The sequence below is a fragment of the Protopterus annectens genome, chromosome 9.part0, assembly GCF_019279795.1.
Source record: "Protopterus annectens isolate FY-2018-M chromosome 9.part0, PAN1.0, whole genome shotgun sequence".
Taxonomy (NCBI): domain Eukaryota; kingdom Metazoa; phylum Chordata; order Ceratodontiformes; family Protopteridae; genus Protopterus; species Protopterus annectens.
This window is the reverse complement of record NC_056743.1, coordinates 511,603,498-511,612,087: the sequence shown is the minus strand read 5'-3', so window position 1 is coordinate 511,612,087 and position 8,590 is coordinate 511,603,498. Positions and strand designations below refer to the sequence as shown.

The window sequence follows — 8,590 nt, the reverse complement described above, 5'->3', positions numbered from 1 at the left end:
TGTATACATTACCAACTTATGCCATACCTACTTAATAACCAACTTCTCTCTCCTACTCAGCATGGATTCCGTCTTGCTCACAGTACAACCACAGCCCTTCTTTCCTTTACAAACCTCATCAACCAAAACAGGCACTTTGGTAAACTAAGATTTGCCATATTTTTGTACCTGTCAGAAGCCTTCGATATGGTCAACCATCCCAAACAATTCCACTCCCTTACTAATCTTGGCCTTAGTGATCATGCACTGGCCTGGTTCCAAAACTATCTGCATGGTAGACAACAAACAGTTTAATGGGACAACAACCTGTCCTCACTGCTGCCTATTAACATAGGAGTCCCACAAGGGTCCATTTTGGGACCCCTTCTATTCTCCATCTTCATTAATGAGCTCCACAGCATATGCCAAGATGCAACTGTTATACAATATGCTGATGACTCATCATTAGTCTGCTCAACCAACGACTCACACAAACTCCTCTCCATTACCCAAAAAGCCTTCCAAATTACAGAAACCTGGTTTCTTAACAAAAACCTATTACTTAAACCCAAAAAGACCAAAATTTTGATTTTTAAACCAAACAAATCCATCTCAATGCCCAACATATTCAATATTGTGTCCAGAGATGGGACTATCATCTCTTCAGACATTCATACTAAACTGCTAGGGGTGACCATTGACAACAACCTCAAGTTTGATCTACATATAAATCATTCTATTAAAAACATTCACAAAAAACTGGGCAGTCTTTATAAAAAGAAAATCTCTAACACAACCTGCTAGAATAACTATAGCTCAAACCCACCTCCTCTCCACACTATTCTACGCCACTCCTATCTTCACCAACCTACCCAAAACTGAAATGGCCAAGCTTAACATCTGCTACAATCAAATTGCCATATTTGCTATTGGTGCCCCCTACCGTGCCCACCACTGTCGTTCACTAAATTAACTTAACTGGCTTGAATTCCCAAATCTCATTCATTCCATCAGCTTTCTTTCGCCCAGAAACTCCTACTACTTTTTGAAAACCCCCCAGCACTATCTAATCTACTTAAACTACAAACTAATACCAGACAACTTTGCTCTAGTGATAAAAGATTAATCAAGGTGACCAAAAGCTGTAACATGGCAGGTGACTCCCTCTTCCCTAACTACAATTGTAAAATTTGGAACTCATTACCTTCTGCTATTACCTCAGCCAACTCAAAGATTACATTAAAAATCTACTAAAACTGGCATGGCTATGCCCTTGCTACCCACCAGGTTGACCCATATCATACACACCCTCTGACCTACTCTCATGCTCCTTTTCACTTTTATCCCTTTAAGATTGGGAGGGAGTGTGGCCTAATGGTTAAGGTGATTGCCTTACAAACATAAGATGCAGGGTTTGAGTCTCACAAGGGATGACTGGCTAGGCTTAAAATGGCTCACAAGGGCAGTTAGCCTAGTAAGAACCTATGAAACTATGAACAAGAAGAATTGTGACTCCTCCTTATAGTGCCTCACCTGCGAACACCCACACCAACAGTCAGCAATTATACACATTCCAGCTTTAAACCCAACCACATCTCACAAAACTAACACTAACATCCACTCCCAACCCCGTTTACTTACATTTGTCTCAATCAATGTTATTACTGGAAACCAGTACATTCTAAGTACTACTTTACTCTAACGTAAACTATGGAATTTTGTTAAAACTTGCAACTACCAATGAATATTGTACTTTGTAACTTTAAAACTATGGAATCTTGTTAAATCATGGGATTTCCTATGAATACTTGCTTGCTATGTAGAAATCTCATAGTTGTTTGTTCATAATCTGTGGAGCTTTTCTCCCGGCCTGTGCTGAAAATGGACATGTATCCAGTTGGACTCTCCGGTCAACAAATGTAAAATAAAATAAATAAATATGACACATAGCAACACCAGTGTCTCACCCACCAAGCCCATAAGGCTTAACACTCAAAAAACAAGTTTTCTTGTCATTGAGACTCATTAGTGAGACACACGGATGTCTCACTCACCAGGATGGAAAACAAGAAAGTCACAGTTAGCTGCCTGTCTGGTGACAGGATTCACCAAATCACGCATGCACTCATATCTCTCAGCAACAAGTACCATTATGACTCTGTCATAGTTCATGTTGGTGTGAATGACTGGAGATGTACCTCACTGGACTATATTAAGAGAGACCTGGTCAAGCTCTCTGAGTATGTGTACCAGGCAGGTATGTCCCTAGCCTTGAGTGGCAAACTACCCTCACCTAGAAAGATACCACAGTATAAACAAAAAAATGATTGAGTTCAATAACTGGCTTAGTTTTTGGTAGCACTCCAATGGGATCCAGTTCCTCTCTGCCTGGGAAGCCATGGTCGACAAATGTCACTGCTTTGGCAGAGACAGTTTGCACCTGGCACCCCTAGGCATTCAGCTGCTGGCAAAGGCTCTTGCCTCCTCCATAGTGCATTTTTAGGCAAGGTCTCAAAAACAACATTACTCATGTGAAATTAACCAATCAGAACAAAATAAGGGTCATGCTGCTACCCACCAGGTTGACCCATATCATACACACCCTCTGACCTACTCTCATGCTCCTTTTCACTTTTATCCCTTTAAGATTGGGAGGGAGTGTGGCCTAATGGTTAAGGTGATTGCCTTACAAACATAAAATGCAGGGTTTGAGTCTCACAAGGGATGACTGGCTAGGCTTAAAATGGCTCACAAGGGCAGTTAGCCTAGTAAGAACCTATAAAACTATGAACAAGAAGAATTGTGACTCCTCCTTATAGTGCCTCACCTGCGAACACCCACACCAACAGTCAGCAATTATACACATTCCAGCTTTAAACCCAACCACATCTCACAAAACTAACACTAACATCCACTCCCAACCCCCGTTTACTTACATTTGTCTCAATCAATGTTATTACTGGAAACCAGTACATTCTAAGTACTACTTTACTCTAACGTAAACTATGGAATTTTGTTAAAACTTGCAACTACCAATGAATATTGTACTTTGTAACTTTAAAACTATGGAATCTTGTTAAATCATGGGATTTCCTATGAATACTTGCTTGCTATGTAGAAATCTCATAGTTGTTTGTTCATAATCTGTGGAGCTTTTCTCCCCGGGCCTGTGCTGAAAATGGACATGTATCCAGTTGGACTCTCCCGGTCAACAAATGTAAAATAAAATAAATAAATATGACACATAGCAACACCAGTGTCTCACCCACCAAGCCCATAAGGCTTAACACTCAAAAAACAAGTTTTCTTGTCATTGGAGACTCATTAGTGAGACACACGGATGTCTCACTCACCAGGATGGAAAACAAGAAAGTCACAGTTAGCTGCCTGTCTGGTGACAGGATTCACCAAATCACGCATGCACTCATATCTCTCAGCAACAAGTACCATTATGACTCTGTCATAGTTCATGTTGGTGTGAATGACTGGAGATGTACCTCACTGGACTATATTAAGAGAGACCTGGTCAAGCTCTCTGAGTATGTGTACCAGGCAGGTATGTCCCTAGCCTTGAGTGGCAAACTACCCTCACCTAGAAAGATACCACAGTATAAACAAAAAAATGATTGAGTTCAATAACTGGCTTAGTTTTTGGTAGCACTCCAATGGGATCCAGTTCCTCTCTGCCTGGGAAGCCATGGTCGACAAATGTCACTGCTTTGGCAGAGACAGTTTGCACCTGGCACCCCTAGGCATTCAGCTGCTGGCAAAGGCTCTTGCCTCCTCCATAGTGCATTTTTAGGCAAGGTCTCAAAAACAACATTACTCATGTGAAATTAACCAATCAGAACAAAATAAGGGTCATGCTGCTAAATGCAAGGAGCATAAACCAAAACTGCACTCCTTGGAAGCACTTCTATCACTAGAAGATGTAGATGTCTGTGCAGTCACAGAAACCATGTTTAAGGCCTCAGAGAGTACCCCAGCACTGCAAGGTTACAATGACTTCCACATATTTAGACCGCAAAATGAACATGTGAAAAACAAAGGAGGTGGTGTTTCAATCTATATTAAAGATAAATTCACCTCCTGTCTAGTTAGACTGGACAACTCTGGAGTTACTCCAGGTCCAGCTTACAGTGGGTAAAACCCCCATTCAAGTCCTAGCCAGTTATAGATCCATCTCCATGGGTCATGACACCCACGAAGCCCACTTAACCAAACTGAAGACAATCCAGATTTTACCAAACACACTGGTTATGGGGGATTTCAGTTATCCCACCATCAACTGGGAAACCTACTCAAGCCCAAACTTGCTAGCACAAAAGTTTCTTGATGTGGTGAATTCAAATGCCTTGGAGAAAAGTGTCCATACCCTGACAACAGGAACAAATATTCTAGATCTGGTCCTCACAAACATGTCAAACAGGTACTCTGCTGCAACCGTTGGACCCTCATTAGTTAAAACTGACCACAAATCAGTCCCCTTTGAACTGACACTAACACCTGATCTCACAAAGGGTGAAATCAGACTAAAGAGCTTCACCAAGGCAAATATACCCTTCTAGGAGAAGGTATAAATGCATCCCAAACCCCACCCCAAGTTGAAAGTGTTAACTAAGCTAAAGTTTACATTAAAGCCCTGTACAATCACTTGCATAAGTTTGTAAACTTGTTTGTACCAGACAGAATCAAAGCCAGATCCCCAAGTAAAATAAAGCTGCCATGGTAGACTTCCAGCATCAACAAACTACAATAAATGCAAAACATTTCTGTCCAAGAAAACAAAGACAAGGACCCAACAATGGAAAAGCACCCTCCTCAGCCTTAACAGGCAAATAAGACAACTTGTCAAATACTCCAAGAGCTCCTTTGAGAGAAACCTAGCAAGTACTGCCAAGGATAACCATAAGGCCTTTTATAGCTGCGTACGTAACCTAAAGGGTAGGACCCAAGCATATGCAGAACTGATGGCCAACAGTATCACACACACTGACCCAAAGAGATAGCAAACCTGCTAGCAAATATTTCACCCCTTTATCCCCTCCTAACTTACAACAACCCCCCCCCACCTTACATATCTGAAGAGCAGGTCCTCAAAGCCTTGTCCAAGGCAAAGAACACGGCCTCTATGGGACCAAATTATATCCCAGGCTGTCTTCTAAACAGGCTAAAACATGAACTAGCATCACCACTAAGTATCCTGTTCAGTCATAGTCTAACCACAGGCTTTGTTCCTGTGGAATGGAGAACAGCAACAGTTATTCTTCTCTACAGAGGAGGCCTAGCAACAGACCCAGGGAATCATAGACCCATAACCCTGACCAATCTCATCTGTAAGGTCACGGAACATATCATTATGGACCTCATAAGTAAAGACATAGGTGACCTCCAAATCCTGGATCCTACCCAATCTGGCTTCATGAAGGGCAGATCCTAACTGTTAAATCTGGTGGATTTCTTTGAATGTCTGGCCAAGGCCATTGATGAGGGCACATCTGTACACACAGCATACATCAACATGGCAAAGGCTTTCGACACAATCCTCCATTCAGGCATTATCAGTAAACAGCAAACTAAATGTAAACTCCTTTGTTGTAAGATAGGTTGCCAACTGGCACACAAACTGGAAACACACTATCAAAGTGGGTGACTCCACATCTACCAGCAGACCTGTTATCAGCAGGATGCCACATGGGTCAGTGCTTGGCCCCCTACTGTTTGGTATATACTTCTCAGAAGTTCAGGTCAAAACTAAAGGGTTGTGGCTGACCAAGTTTGCTGGCAACTGCAAACTAGGAGCCATCATTGAATCCCCAAATTATGTCAGTATACTCCAAGAGGGTCTCACACAGACCGAGTGGTGTGTTAGTCACAGTCTCAAACTGAATGCAAAGAAATGCATCATTCCGTTTGGCGCAAACAATGTCTCTTCACACTATCAAATAAACAACAATACCCTAAGTATCCATGAAGTGGTAAGGGACCTGGGATTACAGGTTGACCATGACTTTAACTTCGACCACATGTCTACCATTGTAAGGAAAGCTTTTCACCTATTTCACTTGCTTAGTAAAGGCATTGCTTCAAGAGCAAGGTTATAACCCCTCCTATACTCAGCACTTATCCATCCCATAATTGAGTATAATGCCCCATTTAATATGTACTGTACTAAGCACCTGCAGCAATTAGAGGGACCTCAGTGGTTTCTAAAAAAGAAGATCAAGGGCCTCCAGCATGTGCCTTACATGGACCGACTAAAGTCCCCATCACTGTACTCCATATCATATAGACTTCTTAGGGGAAACTTATGCTTGGCTTACAGCGCTACCCAAGACCTAAACCTAATGAACTTACTGCATATCCGTAAATCAAATGGGTCTAGGGCTACCCATTCCAGGGACTTAAATAGAACATGCTGGAGGGACAAATTTATCTCCCAGCGCCCACAACCCTTTTAGACATAGGCAGTCATCACTAAATGAAATCTTTGGTATTGACTAGTATTTCTATGTCATTAAATTGGGTTGAAATGGCTAGGCTTAAAATGACCTCTGGGTCAATAGCCTAGTAATCTCTTATGAGCCTATGAACCTATGAAAAACCTATCACTTTCGGTCTATTTTCAGCAACTAAAAATTGAAACCCAAAAAAAATTTTAAATCGAACATAACAAAAAAAAATTGTCAAGACAAAATTTGGTTGATCATTGAATCACCTGAAGAGTCCTGCTTGGTGCAGTGGGTTGGGGCGTCAGGTGTTAAAACAAAGAGTGGCGAATTTGATTCTGATTGACAGTGGTATGGAGAACCAATGCCATTTATTATATGGCAAGTTAAGGATATAATCTCTAGCAGGCTGGAATTGTTCCAGTGTTAGGGAGTGTTTTAGTGGGTAAGAATCCCATAGTACCAGGGCAGGGCCAGAGTCTGGTCATCATTTTCACCTCCTTGCAGTGCTAAAAATTATGTAAATTTTTCTCCAGGCTAATTCTAATGATCTATTATGAATGCTACATACTATGAGTTGTACCAACATTATGTTGTAATTTTTTATCCATATCGCCCCTTCAATGTCTCTATTACCTCCTGACATCTGATTACTAACCATACTGTCCAGGGACCTTAGAGGTTTTGCATCGCTCTTCAGGGGGTGATATCGCCCATGTTGAGAACCACTGGTTTAAGCAAAAGTAGCTCAAAAGTAACACACATTTGAGTTACTAGTTACTAAAAAAGTAATATATTACTATTACTTCATTACTGTTTTGAAAACGTTACTAGTTATATTACTAGTTACTAGAAATTATAATATATTACTCCCATCACTATATACACACACACACACACACACACACACACACACACACACACACACACACACCCATGTAGATGGGTAGGTATGGAATGACACTTCCTGTCCCAAAAGCATAGCCTTACAGTGCATACAGTGCTGCCAGTGAGGAACAAGGGACGTATACAGCATGCAGTAACCTCTGCCAGGTGTGCTCACTTTCCAAATTGCTTGATATGAGGTGAATTTATCTCTAATATAGCATAAAAATTGTGCCCAGTTTTGTGAATCTACATGTTGCAAGTATAACAAGAAGCACAGAAGTCATTGCACTAGAGAAGAAAACAGTGGAGCTTAGAATCTGATTCCTGCATAAGGTGGCTTTGGGGAAAACATTTTTTCAGCAAAAATATATCTGCCTGTATAAGGTAATTGTTACTTCTTACATCTCCATTCATTTGTACTATATTTTGTACAATGTTGCACACGCAGACACTATTTTTGCACATTTGGCATGGTCATGTTGCTGGGAACCACTGGATGAGCCAGTCAGTGAAAGTATGCCTTCAGCAGCTCAAGCACATGCTCAGTTATGTTTCTTGTTTGTGATTCGGTACAGTTGTAACAATGGTCTGTTGGATTTGGTGGCTGTCTTGTGGGTGTCATGAACTAGGGTCCCAGACATTATCTAGCATCACCAACATGATGACCATGTGGGAAGCCAATCCTCGCAAACTGTTTGTACAGGTCATACGTGTGTCATATGTGAGAGTAATGATATGTGCCTGGGTAGCATGGATGGGCATTGTAGATGATACCCTGTGTAGTACAGACCACGTGGCAGTTGATGGACTGATACTCTTTGTGGTTCAAGTGACTCCTTCCCATTTCACCAAATGGGGCCTTTATTTCAATGTAGGTACAGTTTATGATACATGGTACATCATGGAAGTGGGTTACATCATAGAAATCCCACATAGTTTTGACTGTCTCCTCTCAGGTACATGGGAATCACATATGCTTTCCCACATGCTGAAGCATGGCTTCAAGTAGCTGATGGAGTATTCTAAAGGCAGATGCCTGACATACCTCAACTGTGTCCCAGTAGATCACTGAAAAGTCCATGTAGCTAATATATGTAAATCATTCTGTTTATTTTTTGTTTTGTTTGGATCGCTTGTCTGTGTGCTTAATAAAGGATTTTCAACTGGAAACGGACTGTCTGCCCTGCTTAGATTACTTCTGAATACCTAATAGAGTTAACAATTCTGTTTAATAATAGTAATATTTCAAAATATGTTTTTATTTTTTGAGTTAG

General features: G+C 41.2%; 1 protein-coding gene across 2 annotated transcripts in view; it reads left to right on the top strand.

The window, feature by feature from the left end:
• The window catches only part of ADD2 (adducin 2), a 906,318-nt gene that overhangs the window by 330,357 nt on the left and 567,371 nt on the right, over positions 1-8,590 (top strand). The window lies entirely within an intron of this gene.